Source organism: Ambystoma mexicanum, chromosome 5q, assembly GCF_040938575.1.
Source record: "Ambystoma mexicanum isolate Mex_15411 chromosome 5q, UKY_AmexF1_1, whole genome shotgun sequence".
NCBI classification, from domain to species: domain Eukaryota; kingdom Metazoa; phylum Chordata; class Amphibia; order Caudata; family Ambystomatidae; genus Ambystoma; species Ambystoma mexicanum.
The window spans coordinates 1252885823-1252902873 of record NC_090933.1 but is presented as its reverse complement, the minus strand read 5'-3'; the positions used below and the strand labels follow the sequence as shown (position 1 = coordinate 1252902873).

Sequence of the window (17051 nt, the reverse complement as noted above, 5' to 3'; positions counted from 1 at the left end):
CCGGGGGTTTTCAAGGTTTGGGGAGGACTGTTATTAAGGCTTCCCTTAAGGAGGGGAAGAGGATGTGTAATCGAAGCGCCTCGGTCCAGACCCTGTGTAGCGCTGGTGCCAGTGCGGCCACGTGCTGCTGGTTGAACTCAGAGGTGAGCCCATCCGGGCCAGGAGCCTTGTTTTTGGGAAGGTCCGATATCACCTGGACTATCTCATCCAGGGTGAACGGGGCTTCAAGACGTTCTCTGGTGTCCTGGGAAATAAGAGTCATAGGGATGTTTTCCAGTAGGTCGTCCAAGTCCCGGGCTGAGTGTTCAGGCTGGGGACCATATAAATTCGCATAAAAGCTAGCAAATGTGTCAAGAATGGATTGGTCAGACCAGTGCCTCAGTCCCTGCTCGTCCATAATGCAATCAATTTGGTCTTACCACCCTCCGCTCGCACCAGCCTAGCCAGGGTTCTACCCGGTCTGTCCCCCTCTCCATATCTACGGGCGGCAACAGGACGAGCATGGTATTGCACCTCTCTAATGGCATGTAACTCGAACTGTTCCAGCTCAGCTCTGATCCCTGCTAGGGTCCCCGGGGACGGAGTGGCGAGATATTCCCGTTCTAGGGCTTTGAGCTTAGTTTCAGAATTATTTAGGGCTTGCCTTATAGCTTTCAGGACACCTGCTTCCCTAGAGATGCACATCCCCCTGATGTAAACCTTAAATGCCTCCCATCTGACCCCTTCAAGTGTGTCAGATGCACTGTTTTTTTCAAAGAATGTGGTAATGTCTGCTAATATCTCAGCTTTGAAGACAATGTCAGCCAGGGCGGCAGACTTAAAGCGCCAGGCGGGTCGTGATGGCCTTATGTTGCCGAGCTGAATCTGTAGTAGCACAGGGGAATGGTCAGATAACGTTGCGTGCAAGGATACTGACATCTGAGACTCTACCCACTAAGTTGCCAGACAAAAGGAACAAATCAATTCGTGAGGGACTATCATGTCCCGTTGAATAGAAAGTATAGTGCCTTTCCTGGGGGTGGAGTGTCCTCCATATATTGTGTAAATTTAGAGAGTCCATGTGTATGAGGAGTCGCCTGGCCGCACGCGTTGTGGCTCTGCTAGTGGTTGTTGTTCTGTCTAGGACATTATCGAGTATCAAATTCATGTCCCAATATGATGGGGATATCTAGATATCTCATTAGAATGGCGGTCACATTGTCAAAAAACTCAGGGGAGTCGGTATTGGGCGCGTATAAGTTGACCAGCAAGCATTCCTCATGAGCTAAGGTACAGTGTAGAATCCCATATCTGCCTTCCGTGTCAATGTGGGACGTGCGGAGTATGAAGTTTAATGACTTATGGATAAGGGTCAGGACTCCTCTAGCTTGAGTAGAGTATTGAGTATAGTATCTATTGAGACCCCAGGTATGTGCTATGTTGGACGATAAGTGTTTCAGAGCGTGCGTCTCCTGTAATAGGAGGACCTTTACCCCATGCCTTTGTGCACAGGCCGCAATCCTACGAGACTTCGTGAAATTTGTCAGCCCTCGAACATTCCATGACATCAGTTTGACCGCCATATTACCAACCTACGGAACATCCCAAGTAAAGTAACCGCCACTGATTCCTGCCGTGTGTGCTGCATCGGCACAAGAGTGCCACCCTTTAGAACCAGTCTTAACCTCTCCGCCATTTTGTATATAACCTACCCAAACTTCTTCACCCCCCGCCCTCACCGCCCGGACCCAACCAGCAGTGTGTAGATACCCACCCTTAAATTGAACAACTGTGCGCCATCCCCAACTCGGCAACACAGGGGAAATCGCCCAACCGGGGCCAAAACATAAACATTTATACTCGGAGGGGATTGCAGCTGCAGTTGGGGCCGCCGCTGCCGTTCTGCCCACATGTATTAATACCAATTTCGATAATATCATATAGGTCTGAAAATCAGCTGATGAACAAACGGTTGCAAAGAGAGTATACTAGAAAACTTAGGCTACGAGGCGAGGACACTCATGGTTTAGAGTAGCGAGGTCATAGCTTGCACTGCCTAGGACAGTGTACAACAGTAATGTTCAGCTTTGCAAAGTTCGGGCCCAGTGAGTGGTGTTAAAGTTAGGTGAGCTAAGGGTGCGTCCCCCTCAAGAAGGTATGCGCTCGCTGCAATGATACTGGGCCACGGTGGGCCTGCTGCGGGACAGAGATGGGGGAGGCTTGAGCCCCACAGGGAAGCCAACAGACGTTTCACCGCAGCCACTGGGGTCCACTGTGGGAGCCTGGGAATCCAGATATTAGTCGTCTTCCATCCGTTCCTCAGGAGGATCTGCCAATGGGATCTGCACTTCGATGAACTTGACGGCTTCATCTGGGACCGTGAAAAGTAGTGTTTGTTTCGGTGAGTGAATTTTAGGTGAGCAGGGAAAAGCATTGCGTACTCGATTTTCTGTTCCTTCAACATTTTCTTCACCCCGTTGAATTGTCGTCTCTCTGCCTGCACTGCCACTGAAAAATCTGGGAAAATCCTTATGACTTGTGAATCCAGCCTCAGTTCCCCTTTCTCCCTGGCCAATCGGAGTATATGGTCTCTGTCCTTATAACTCAGTAGTTTTGCAATTATTGGTCTGGGGAAATCACCAGGTTTAGGCCGGGGTGCCAGGGAGCGATGTGCCCTTTCCACAGTGAAGAATGGTGAGAGTGCCGGGTTGTCCGGGAGGTCTCTGATGAGTTGCTCGATCGCAAGTTCCATGCGGCCCTTCAGTGCAGATTCGGTAACCCCCACTATGCGGACATTATTTCTGCGGGACCTCGATTCTAGGTCATCACACTTAGCGTTGACCTGTTTCATGTCACGGACCAGTTCTGAGACTGTGTTTTGTAGAGCATGAACATTGTCCTCATTGGTCCCTATCCTTTGTTCCGCCTCGGTGATCCTGGCCCCATGTTGGTCAATCTTCGCTTTCAAGGAGGCTACATTTGCGTTGATGTCGTCCAGCTTTTCGTGGAAAGCAGCGAAATTCTTTGCCATGGATGCCATCATTGCAGATAGGTCTGGTTGAGGGGGGGTGTGGGCTGCATTCGTCCTCCTCCTGTGACGTGGAGGACGATGCTGGTCCGCTCTAGGCGCTATCTTGGCGAACTTGTCAATGGTGCCTACTTTGCCGTTGGCCCGCGCCTTGCTGGGCATTGCAGTGGAGGGAGGTAGCGCCTACTTAGCTAGGATTGGTGGTGGCCCCAGGATAGTCCCTTAATAATAGGATGGTAGTAGGACTGTGGTTGCGGCGCGTGAGCAGCTCAAGAGCAGTAGGCGTAGTATTGTAAAGCCAGGGTGGAGAAGGCTGTTGGTGGCGAGGCAGTGATGGCGGAGCCGCAGGTGGGGGTGAGCCAGGGAGGCCGCCTAGCCTTATGATATACGTGTCACTCCGCAGTGTGGTTTGGGTGCGCTGAGCAATGAGCCGTTAGTGAGACAGGTAGGGGCCTCCTGCAGGTGGGGGGAGGGTGCCCCCGTGTTCAGAAGTGTAGGTTGATCGGGTGGGGAGTCCCAGCCTCCACCTGCACCCCAGGAGTTGCAGCCCAATTCGTGGAGCCCTATGGGGCGGCAGCCACACGAGTATGTCGCCCCTCCAATGGGTTGACGGAGAGTCAAGTTCCAGGGGATGGTCCGTGGAGGGCTGAGGCGCCTTGAGCAACGAGAATTGGAGGGGGAGCAGGGCAAGCTTCCGTAAGAACACGCAGGATGCAGTGCAGGGGTGTGCAGGGGCCCCAGCTAGCGTGGAGCAGAGGGGTGCAGTACAGGCTCAGTCCACCTTGCAGCCTTCAGCGTGGCTGGACCCGTGAGTTTCATAGCGTGAGGTTCCCCCTCGGGGGACGAGGCGCGCCCAACGAGGCCAGGTCCAGATCCGGGGCCAATGTGGCGTAGAGGTAACGGCCAGCCGGCGGAGAACGCCGCAGTCGCTGTGGAGGCGGTCACTGGAAAATGCCTCCGGGCCCGGCGTGTCTATGGGGCCGCGCCGGTAGGCCCCCGATGGAGCCACAGGCCCGCAGCCGCAGAGGGCCGCCGGGGGGCAGCGCCCACACCCCGCGACCGGTGTCGGGAAGGATGTCACTGACCGCTGGGAGATCGAGGCCAGGACAGAGAGGCTGCGACCGCTCACGGGGGCAGGGGGTCTCCAGCCCAGCCGGCGGCAGCCGGAGCCGACCGGCCACCCCAAGATCCCGGCGGCCGCCGGACCAGCAGCCCCAGCCGGCACAGTCCTCGCCTCTGAGTGGGCGGTGCACCGATCGAGGGCCCGCTCTTCAGGACACCAGCGGGGGAACGGTGCTCCCGGGCGATGAGGCGATGGAGGGAGCCCGCGGGTGGCGGCACTCAAGGTACAGTGAGAGCGGTGTATCCAGTGGTCGCAAGCAGCCTCAGCAAGGGTCCGCGAGGAGGCCGCATGGCGCCGCAGGCCCCGGTGCTCGCCACACCAGCCCCAGGCACTGATTTCTTTCCAGATTTCAGCCACGCAACCAGGAGAATGCCAGAGAAAGAATTGCAGCAATTTCGTTAGGCAGGGGTGCGTATTAGCGCCGATGTCCAGCGGATTCAGATGGGCAGAGACAGAGCTCACTGGCTAGGCAGCCATTTTCCTCGGCTGCTCAACAGCGCCCCCACATTGTGCATTTTTCTGGTGCCAGAGGCCAGTCTGAGAATGAGATCCCTTCATTGGGCCCTCAAGACTCAATTGTCCCAATTTTCAGGCAGGATATCGGACCTCCTTCAAGTTCTGAGCAGAGTCGCACAGGACCTTCTGTGGTGGGCCTGATTTGCGCATGGCTGGTCTCCTTTTGCAATGGCGCAGACGGGCTAAAAAACGGTGGTGTGGAAGGTTGCCCAGAGCAATTGCCAGTGGTTTAGATTAATTCGAAACCTTCCACCCATCACTTTTGTGGTCAGTTTGTTTCTCCTTGTGAGAGAGGGTATGCCCAGACGTGGGTCCCTTGCTCGCTGCGCCACAGGGAACCAGGCTGCACCACACTGAGGAGGTCAAACAAGGCCGAAACATGTCTGGGGTTGCTTGGTTTTCTGTGCAGAGGGGACCTGGCCTAGCAGTTCGGGCTGGGCTGCTACCTTCGGTGGCGGCAGCTGCTGACTGATTTGCACATGGCTGGTCCCCTTTTGCAATGGCGCAGACGGGCTAAAAAACGGTGGTGTGGAAGGTTGCCCAGAGCAATTGCCAGTGGTTTAGATTAATTCGAAACCTTCCACCCATCACATTTGGGGCCTGCGAGGACAGCATTCTGAAAGGAGAACCTTTTTGGCAGCCATGGCCAACAGTAGTGAGGGACGCCTCCCGGGGTCGGGAACCCATGTCAGCGATCTGACAATCAGCTGCTGTTGGTCTCCATCGGAGTCCAAACTACACATCAACCATTTGGAGCTGAGGGCACTCAGACTAGCGCTGAAGGCCTTTCTGCCCTCTCTACGAGGAAAGAATGTCCTGATAATGACAGACAACACACTGTGGCCCTGTACTACCTAAACAAGAGAGTAGGCGTAGGGTCACTACCACTGTGCAGAGAAGCAATGCAGCTCTGGTTCTGGGCAATTCAAGTAGGAATTTCTCTATCAGGAGTTTGCCTAGACGGAGAGGAGAATACGGCCGTCGCCGCTCTGAGCCAGCAGAACACAGTCTCCCATGAGTGGCAACTAGCTCAGGAAGTTATTCAAGAGATTTTCATCCTTCTTGGAACCCCTCAAGTGGATCTGTTCGCAACCAGTGTCAACCGGAAGCCCAAACTATTCTGCTCCAGGGAATTCCCTCCAAGAGGAGCTCTACGAGACGTGTCCGTAGTTGCCTGGGAATCTCCCCTCCTGTATGTGTTATCTCCAGTCGCCGTCATTCCTCAAGTGATCAGGAGGTTGAGAAAGTTTGGGAAATCCATGATCCTCATTGCTCTGGATTGGGCCAGGAGGACGTGGTACCTGGACCTTCTGTACATGTCCATCTGCCCTCCAATACATCTGCCACAAAGAGAGGACCTTCTCTCGCAAGAGGAGGGTCGGGTTCTCCATTCAGAGGTCAAGACACTCTGCCTTTATGCATGGTTTCTGAGAGGCTGCAATATAAGTAGTGCGACCTCCCGGATGACAGAATGGAGATTTTGCTTTCGGCCAGAAGGGTACTGCTGCCGTTGGAATAAGTTCTGCAACTGGTCTAGGGAGAAAGATGTGGACCCTTTTTAATACGATGCACCTACAGTGTTATCGTTTCTGCTACATCTGGCAATTCTAGAGCTTCAGATTGGAACAACTAAAGGTTATCTAGCAGCACTTTCCATATTCAAGCGCACCTCGGAAGAGGCATCCTACTTCAAAATACCCTTAGTAACTCAATTTCTTAAAGGTCTCCCAAATGTGTTTCCTCCTATACCTTTCCAAATGCCAACTTGGGACCTTAATTTGGTTTTAAATTGTTTGACATGTGCTCCTTTCAAGCTGCTCCATTCCTACCCTTTAAGGTTTCTAACTGACTAAACTATTTTGTTAGTAGCGATATCATCAGACCACAGGGTGAGTGAGTTGCAGGCATTATCCTGTAAACCTCTGTTTACCATCTTTTCTAAGGATAAGGTTGTCCCCAAGGTCAAACCCTCTTTTCTACCTAAGATTTCTACCTAAGATTGTCTCAGATTACCATTTAGCACAGAGAATTGTGCTTCCGGCCTTCTATCCTCTACCTCATTCTGGCAAGGAAGAGGAAAGATTTCATAGATCGAGGAGAGCTCTAAACTTTTATGTTTCAACAATGGCAAAGTTGCGACAACACAACCAACTTTTCATTGGATATACAGGACACAAACTAGGACTGTCACTCACTAACTAAACAAACCCTATCCAGATGGAGAATACTGACTATTTCGTAGTGTTACAGGCTAGCTGGGAAAGATCCCTCAGAATGCTTAAGGGCAACTTCCTCTGCCCTCCGGAGGGGAGTTCTTATGAAAGATATCTGCGAGGCAGCTACCTGGCCCACCATCCACACGTTTCCAAATCATTGTTTGGACACCTAACAATGAAGGAAGATTTGGGAAGGTAGTTCTATGCTCCATTCTGGACAAACGTTAACTCTCAATTCTTACTCCCTCCTCTAAAAGATCCTAATACTGCTTTGGGAGTCTATCATAAGATGATGAATATGTGAGAGGACACAATCCATTTGAAGAATACGTTACTTACCCCTGGTAACGTTCTTTCGACTGGCTGTTCCTTCCACATATTCCTCATCGCCCTCACAGCCTACCCACCCCACTCTAGAATTCCCGAGCTTAAGACCTTGCGCTCTTTTAAGGTCGGTTCGGCACTTATCAAGGGCGGTAAATCAGCAAATGTGTAGCGAAAAAAACAGAACTGAATCCAACACATGGTACATGTACTAGAGAATGACGTCTGCCAAGATGGAAGCCCTCAAGGGATATCGAGTCAACCGTCCTGACGTGCTACGTCCTCTGCTGAGAGAAGCATTTTTCTGAAGCAGCTGAAGCTGTAAACAAAGATATCATAAGATGAGGAATACGTGGGAGGAACATCCAGTCGAAAGAACGTTACCAGGGGCAAGTAACTTTTTCAACTGGCCTACATTGGCCCAAAAAGTGGCCCATTTTGACAAAAGAAACTGGCCCACACTAGCAGAAGGCTTCTTGTGCACCAAAAATAAGTCAGATATAAAAGAAGGAAGGTAAAAAAGCAAAAAGTCAAGCAGCCTCTTAAAAAGAACGACAGAATTCCCAAATATGAAATTATGTATTAACACTGCTCTAAACTGTTTCCTCCCTCTTTGTCCAAGTGCGGGCTTCGATCTGTGTTTGTAGAGGACCAGCACCTGCAATGTCTCTACTGCCTGCATCCAGACCACAAGGAAGGAAAATGTGATAGATATGCCTCGTCTTCTCCAAGAAGATGAGGAAGGATAGGCACAGTAGATTGGCGGCGTGGCTGAACGCCAATGCCTGTGCCCCGTGCAGGATCATGCATCACCCAAGATGGCCGGTCTGAGTAGCGGTCTTCTAAGTCCTTTGAGGGCCCCTCACCGTGGGGGCCCAAGACAAGGCCAAGAACCGCAAGTCCGGGTCCACCCGGGTCGCTGCGGAAGTGGGTCCCATGGCAGACGGGGCATGATCAACATCACCTTCCGTCTCCATTGCCAGCTGTCAATCTGCACCCACGTGCCTGAGGTTGCAGCCATCGTCGGATTCAGTGGTTTCAGAGGCCGCGATGTAAAAGGTCACCTAACCCATTCTCGTAGTCTTCAGTCCCTCCGGACAGCGAGGGGGAGAAGATGGACGCCATGGGAAGGAAGGTAATTTACACTGCAGCGTTCACCATCAAGGCAGCTAACACACTGGCGATCCTAGCCAGGTACTACAGGGAACTGTGGTACAAGCTTGACCCGATTTTGGAGTTCCTCTCCGACGACAAGAAGATGTAGGCAATCGCTCACTTCCAGGAATGGGAGGTAGCATTGGATCACGCCATCACAGTGGCGCTGGACATTGCTGACGCAGGGTTCCAGCAGATGTGGAATGGTGTCTGCCTTCGTCGCCAAGGCGGGATGAAGGCCACAAATGTCTGCCAGGACGCCAAGCGAAGGTACTGGACATGCCTTTCAACGAAGATAACCTTTTTGGGAAGGTCGCCAACAGGTCCCTGCAGGCCATCAAGACGGATACAGAGACGGCCCGTTTTCTGGGCACCCTCCAGTAACACTGCTCTTCTTTTCGATCCTCCAGAGGGAAGTCGAGAAGGTCTTCAAAAGGCTTCTCCTCATTGTACCGCCAGCCTTTCAGATCCATGACTCAGGAAGCCTACAGAGGTTGTGCCCAGGCCTACAGTGGCAGAGGTCAGGGTCGCTGTCGCCCGCAGGTCAGGACCCCAGTGCTGAATCAGGCCTGAGCTGACCAGGGCGTTGGGCCCGCACCCGTGCACCCCTGTGGGAGGCTGGCTGATGAGGTTTGTCAGTGAGTGGGGAAAAGATCACCACTGACAGTATTCAGCGTACTGTTAACTATCCAGAACTGCTAATTCTTTTAAAGAAATCGCGTGTCACAAATTGAGCAACGTTTGTGGTGATTCACGTTTGTTTGACTGAGAGATAAAGCACTCTCTTGATTGTCTTAACCTATTGTGTGGCTGTGTGAGTGTCTGGCAAACTACTACATCTTCCAGACACTCCTTCTATACAAATAAGAAGTCCAGGCGCTTCCGCGCCAGTGCTTCTGTGGCAAGCCGGTCTTCGCCGTACTCATTGTAGGAATTTGACCAGGTACTTGTCTCAGTATCTGTTTTCCTGCCTGGTTATACCCTACTGACTCCACCAGTTCCGGCTGTAATACGTCCACTTGCACAATAGGCTACCCCTCTACCCTCAACCTCCTCCTTGCTTGTCAAAAACTGGACCATTTACAAAAAGTGTCCCGCTTTCTAGAGCTAAGATCCAACGCCCAGAATACAACTCTGGCACTTAGTGATAACCTTCTGCATACCAGTGGCTTACACTCTTACACCAGGACGCCCACGGATCAGCAGGAGATTTTGCCTGAGGCTAATACTTTAAAACATTCTTCACGTATTTCTACAACTATGTGCAACACGCCTGTTGCATTTAAAACCACTAATAAACATCAGGTGACAGGCAGCCATGACCTCTCACCTGGTAAAACCACTCTTGGGATGTATTCCGTTCCACAGCACATATCCCCCCAGGGTAATCATAAGCTTCCAACTTTATGCCCCGTTCCAGTCTTGGTACCTGACCCCCAAGAGACCCCTAATCGTGCTGTTCCAACTGCCTTCATGACAGTCACAGACTCAAAGCAATACTGCTTAATACACGCTCTCTAAATAAGCACGCAAACAACATTCATGACCTTATTGTTAACGATCTGGACTTTCTATTTTTAACTGAATCCTGGCTATCCAATACCAATGGACCTATGATAACCCTTGCGGTGCCTGAAGGCTACACCATTTATTGTAAAAATTGGGAAGCCAGAATCGGGGGCATGGGGTATAGGGGAGTTGACCAGGGGTTGCAAGCATTGCTAGGAATGACCCCTTTGTTCAACGTACCAAGTCACTGCAATGGATGTGAGGTTCTGCATCTGAAACTCAGTCCAACTCCTTGCAGCTGTATTCATTTCATCCTAATCTATCGGCGCCCCCTCTGACCCCCCACCAACTACGATGGGCACCTTTAATGACAACATTTTACATTTCCTATCAGACCTCAAAGGTACTTATAGCACCACCCTATTTTTGAGTGATCTAAACCGTTGGAGGGGGGGACCCTTCAGACAAAGAGTCCATCCTATTGGAAACTAACCTCTCTAACATCGTCTAACTTGTTCAGAATTCTGACCCTACCAATGATAAAGGTAACATCCTAGACTGGATTGTCACACTGAATTTGAAAGTCCAAATTACTAGTGCTATTGCCTGCATTTGGTCGGTTCACTTCCTGATCGAGTTTGATATTGTTCCCCAAACACCTCTCCCTAAATTACCAAATCTTGCCCCCCCAAAACTATCCTAAATCGTAACCTTGAGAAAATGACATCCCATGACCACAAGGAATGCATCACTGACGACATGCACTCAACCTCAGACAATGACGCCCTGATACCCTAATCAAACTGTACAATGAGACATTTTCCCTACTCTTGGACAAACCTGCTCCCCTTAAATCTAGAGTTAGTTCCCAAAACGAGAAAGGCAGAGAGATGTTGGCTTAAACCCCCCTCGACTGATAGCAAAAACACCTGGAAGTCTCTTGAGACAGCCTATAGAAATGGTATCACAGAATCCAAAAAAAACTTATTTAATCAACAGATTATAGAAGCCAAGAATAAACCAAAAAAACTGTTTGACATATTAAAGTCCCTTGAGAATTTAAAGGCCCTATTGACACCCTTCACGCCTGCTAACCTGGACTGCACCAGAATACAGAGCGCCTTTAAGGATACAATTCTCATAGCTAGGGATAAAATCCAAACTCAGATTTTGTCCAGTTAAGTGCTCCCACCTTAGGAAGACCCAATCTTTCTCCCCAACCACATGTGCCCCAACAGGACTGTACTCCCTTTGATGTCATGCCAGTGACCTGTCTAGATTAGTCAGCCACCTTGTGTACCATGCGCCCAACCGCCGGACCAGATAATATAATCCCTCCAAAACTGATCTCGGACAACAGTGATATTTTTGTTCCATATCTGGCACGGTTTGTAAATACCTTCTTGTGCGCACACATTGTCCTGACAAGTAACAAAAATGTCAGTCGCCCCTCTTTTACAAAAACCCGGACTGGACCCCAAGGATCCCGCAAACCTAAGACCCATAACCACTTGAAACTTTTTCTTAAAAATTGTAGGTAAAGAAGCTACCCGCCAGATCCAATCCGACATAGAAACCATGAATATTCTTCATCCAAAGCAATCGGGCTTCTGACCTGTCCATAGCACGGAGACAGCCGTTGCAGACCTACAGAGCCATATGCCAAACATCATAGATCATAGTAAATCCGGGCTTTTGGTGCTTTTTGACTAATCAGCAGTGTTCGACTTGCTACATCACGAAGGACTCATACAGATCCTTAGCAACACCTGCCATTTCTCAGTCCTGGTGTGCAAATGGATAGTGTCCTTCCTGCCGGGTAGAAAATCTAAAGTCTGTTGGGAGCCTGCTTGCGCTGATTCCATATCCTCCACCTGTGGGGTTCCACAGGGAGCGTATATGTTTCCCACTTTGTTTAATCTATACATTCTTTCCCTCTGCACTCTTAGAAGATTTAGTAGTGTTCTGGAACAACTATGCCGATGATACTCAGCTGGTCCTAGAGCTCCCTGGGGATTACTCTGCCGATAGCCTTCTCCAACATATTTATACTCAAATAGGCACATGAATGTTGAACAACTGGATGTGCCTAAACAAAGGCAAGACTGAGCTTCTTATCTTTGGCTCATCTCAAGCTAGGGCCAAACTCGCCGACTCCTACCAGTTATTCTCCATCCAAGATTATCCTGTTCCTGTTAGAGAAAAGGTTAACACTCAGTGTACAAACTGATTGTGCTCTAAGTATCTAAGCACATGTGAACTTAGTCTCCAAGAGCTGTGCGTACCATCTGAAGCTTTTTAGGAATATCCACCCTTACCTTAATGAAGAAAACTTTGCCAGGGCCTCTATTCTGTCAATAATAGATGATTGTAATGCGCTCCTTATCGGGGCTGATGAGAAAAGCCTTCAACGCCTACAGACTATCCAAAATGATGCAGTACGGATTATCAAGAAAGTTCCAAGAAGGTGCCATGTCTCCAGTTTTTAGCGGGAACTCCACTGGTTACCAGTCATGGCTAGATGCCAATTTAAAGCAGCAGCCTTACTTCACAAATGCTTATACCGGAATGCGCCTAGCTACATGAAATCCGCAACCTCATGGTATGCCCCTCTACCTTCATTAAGATCAACTAATACTAATCTTGTCTCACTCCCTTTCTGTAAGAAATCAAAAGGACTGGGCAGATGATTTGCCAACTGCGCCTCTAAGATCTGGAATGACCTCCCTCCAGCCCTGAGATTGATCCCTACTCCATCGTCCTTTAAGAAATCCCTGAAAACTGTTCTTTTTGACTAGATTAAATTGACCAGGCCTTTTTCGCACTGTCCCGTCTTTTCTGTTGTCTTGTGTGTCTATGTGCACTTTGATGCCTGTGGGTTTTCGGCGCATTACAAATAAAAAGAAAGAAAAATAAAGAAAAGATGGGTGCTGGATGCTCTTGCCCAAGGACATACCCTAAAGTTTAAGCGCAGGTGTCCACGGATCCCTCTGGTGGCCCATCAGGAGCAGCACATCCCTCCGCTCTTAGAGGCGGTACGGGCCATGCTGCAAAATGGGGCGATAGAGCTAGTACCCCCGGCAACTCAGGGGCTCCGGAATCTATTCCAGATACTTTCTGGTCAGAAAGAAGAGTGGGTGCTGGAGGCCCATCCTAGACCTACGACATCTGAACAATTACCTCAAGTCTTGTCTCAAAAATTCAGAATGGTCACGCTGCAACATGTGCTCGGCCAACTGGAAAGAGGAGACTTCTTCATGTCGCTGGACTTGGAGGGCGCCTACTTCCACGTCCCCATTCACAGGAAACAACGGGCATAGCACCACCAGTTCAGGGTCCTACTTTTCGGCTTGAAGTCGGCCCCCAGAGTTTTCACTAAATGCCTGCCACTGGTGGCGGACCATCTGCGTCTACGGGGGATACATGTATACCCGTACTTCAACAACTAGCTCATCTGTACCCACTCACAAGAGCTGGCCGTCGGTCACATGCAGGTGACCTTCAAGCTGCTGATGGATCTAGGATTCTCCATCAATTATCCATAGTCCTGCTTGACACCATTGCAGAACGGGCTATTCCTAGGAGCCAGACTCAATACGATATCCTGCCTGGCCTCACCCTCTGGGGAGAGGGCATGTGCAGCGGCTGTTGATGTCCACTGTGCAAACAATCAATTTGTTGCCGGCATGATGTCATCCTGCATCTATCTCATCCAGCTCTGCAGGTTGCAGATGCAAATTCTTCATGAGTTCCTGGACGCTCGCTGGATGCAAGTGTCCGGAAGCTTCACGGACAAGATCACGCTGATGATGAGTTCCGTCGGGCGATAAATGGTGGTGTGTCTGCTCCATCATCGCACAGGGTTTCAAAACCCTCCAGTCCAGGAAACGGTCACCACGGACGCTTCCCTGGAAGGCCAGAGGCCTGTGGCTGCCGGAGGAGAAGGATCTCCATATCCACATATCCACATCCTGGAGCTACGGGCAGTGTTCTGGGCCCTCAAGTAATTCCTTCCATCTCTGAAGCTCAAGGTGGTGACGATCTTCACGGACAACACCACCACAACGTTCTACATCAGGAAACTGGGGCTGGGGGAGCACTCGATCCACAGCGCTCTCCAATGAAGCTCAGAACTTGCAGCGCTGGCCCGTCGGACAAGAGATGTTCCTAGTTCCTCTTCACTTAGCGGGAGTCAAGAACACCACCACAGACTCCCTCAGCAGAGAATTGTGCTCCCTCGACGAGTGGGAACTTCGACAGGACCAGGTGGACCGCATCTTCATCAAGTGGGGCAGGCCCCAGATCGATCTGTTTGCGACAGCAGTGAACTCAAAATATCAGAAGTTTGCTAGCAGATTCCACCAGCCGAGGAGCTTGGGGGACGCGTTTTCCTTCCGTGGGAAGGACTGTTGATGTACGTGTTTCCTCTGTTGCCTCTCCTGTTACGAGTGATCAACGCACTCACAATGATAAAGCAGGATGATACTCATCGCCCCGTCACCTGCAGTCAAGTTGCCAGTGGTTCTGGATCTTCTCACCAGGGAAGAAATCCTGCACCACGACCCAGGCTCACTGAACCTGGGGTTTTGGCTCCTGCAGCCCTAGATTTTGGAGGATATGCGTTTCCTTCAGACTATAGGTAGGTCCTCGCCAAAGCCAGGGTGTTGTCAACTTTGAAGTTCTACCGTCACAAGGGGAAGCGTTTCGCTACATGGCGCCGGCCTCAGAAGACTACCCCTCTGAGGATCACAGCCCCGCAGATTCTTTCTGCAGCCACACCTCCTCCCTCCTTCTCTGCCTTTCCCATGTTCTCCGCAAACGAGGTTTCAAGGCAAGTCCGATCTATGAAAGTCTTGTCAAAACAGGTTCACCCCTGTTCCTCCAAAACCATCAAGGACCACATTGACACCCTGGCTCCTGGTTTGGCTGGCTTCTGCAACCACTCCTTCGCCACTGGTGTCTTCCCATCACCCCTGAAGCACGCCCGTGTGCACCCTCTTCTCAACAAACCCTCTGCTGATCCCTCCTGTCTGGCCAAATATCGCCCAATCTCCCATCACTGCCTTCCTGGGCAAGCTCCTGGAGAAACTGGGGTGTCAGGTAATATTTTCCCCACCAAAAATATTGCCGTATATATGGTCGTCTGGAACGCCATATGCAATATTTTTTGGGGGAATAATGTGTGGGAGCAGGAGTTGCGGGGGTGTCCCCCGCACATTAAAAAATAATGTAGGAGTTGCAGGGGTGACCCTGCAGAGTCTATGCCTCAATCTCGCTACGAAAATACGGCGCGTTTTTGTATTGCGATATTTTTGCGGGGTTATTAACACATGGAACCGAAACTGCCCTTCTCCTATAGCTTAATCTCCACACTGAATCTGTTGGTTGTCTTCATGACCATGAGTCTGGCTTCAGAGCTGCCAGAAGCACGGAAACTGCTCGCCTGAACATCTGGGAAGACCTGCTCTCCAACCTGGACTCTAACACCCCTGTGTCCTCATCTTGCTTGATCTCTCTTCTGCCTTTGACACTATCAACCTTGCCATCCTGCTAAAGTGTCTCTGTGATAACCTAGGTATCACCGGTCAGGCCCTGGCGTGGCTGTCTTCCTTCCTCTCTGACCGACCCTCCCAGGTCCAACTTGGGTCCTTCCTCGCTGCTATCTTTTTCTCCACCTGTGGTGTCCCCCAGGGGTCTAACCCCTCTCCCTGGCTGTTCAACCAATACCTAGCACTCCTTGTCCACCGCTTTACCACTCTCTGCCCAACTTTCAGTGCTATGCGGATGACACTCAGCTCCTTCTTCCTCCCTCACATCTCTGACGTCTAAGAAGTCACACTACCAGCTGCACCTCCTCAGAGGTATTCTTCCTTTCCTCTCCTTCCCCCAGAAGCTCAATGTCTTCAGAGCTCTGGTTCTCTCCAGGCTGGACTATTGCAACAGCCTCTTTCTAAATCTGCCTGCTTCTACTATACCCCCTCTGCAACTCATCCAGAACAGGACTGCAAGACTTACCCTTGGCCTCAAGCCCAGGGATCGTATCTCTCCAGGACGGAAATCTCTGCACTGGCTCCCTGTGGCTGGTAGGATTAAGTTCAAACCCCTCTGCATCGTCCACTAAGCCTTCTGGGGCCTGGGCCCTCAATACCTTCAACTCTCTCTTCCTAAATATCTTCCCTCTCGAGCTCTTTGCTCATCCGCCTCCAACTCCCTCAAGGTCAGTCGCTTCTCCAACCAACGAGTTGGTGGTAGATCTCTCTCTTTGGCTGGGGCCTCCCTCTGGAACAGCCTCCCTGCCCCCCTGAAACTTGAGGAGAACCATCTTCGGTTCCGGAAGCACCTAAACACCTTCCTCTTTTCTTCTGCTTTCTCTCCCCCTCCCCTGCTGAAATCCTGGCTGACAATGAGACTGCACGGGTTACCTGGCCACCCATCTGAACTCGGGCCCTAACCCTGCCAGTTGCACGCTTGCGCTGCATCCCTGGCAACCCCTGCACCTGGGGACTGTTTCTGTATCCCTATAGTCCCCTAACCAGCACTTTGTCTGCACTCACCCTGCACTTGCCACCAGCTGGCAGTTCTTATTTATTTTATGTGATTACTTATTATCCCATGTACCGCACTTTTCTTTTCCCCATTCCCTTGCACTTGCGCAATCTGAATGACTCCTGGCCTAGTAAGACCATCGTCTGTCTTCCCTCTCTTCCCCCTCCCTTGCCTCGTCGCGCCTTGAAACACTTGTGTATAGGCGCGTTATAAATGTCACATCATATCATACTTGCTGCCCTTGGCCAAGGCCGGTCTGGCACACGCCTCTGTCAAGTACATCTGGCGGCTATCTCCCGCTACACCAGGTCTTTGGCAAGATCTTTACTTTGGTCTCACTGACTAGTCAAGGAGTTCCTCAAAGGACTGTTTCGATCTTTCCCGCCGGTGAAGGCTCCTGCCTCGGCGTGAGAACTCAACGTGGTGCTGATGAGGCTTATGGGGGGCCCCCTTCGAGCCTATGCATCAGGCCCCTCTCAAGTTCCTCTCGTGGAAAATGGCTTTCCTTGTGGCCATCACCTCATCCAGGAGGATAGGTGAGATCCAAGCCCTATCCTGCAAACAGCCATACCTGAATTTCCACGAATCGAGGATGGTGCTGCGGACACACCCCTTTTTTATAAGGGCAAGTCAGAATTTCACCTCAATGAGCCTT

At 50.8% G+C, this 17051-nt stretch overlaps 1 protein-coding gene across 3 annotated transcripts in view; it reads left to right on the top strand.

The window, feature by feature from the left end:
- LOC138497986 (ubiquitin carboxyl-terminal hydrolase CYLD-like) overlaps nucleotides 1–17051 on the top strand; it is a 1189455-nt gene that overhangs the window by 1010772 nt on the left and 161632 nt on the right. The window lies entirely within an intron of this gene.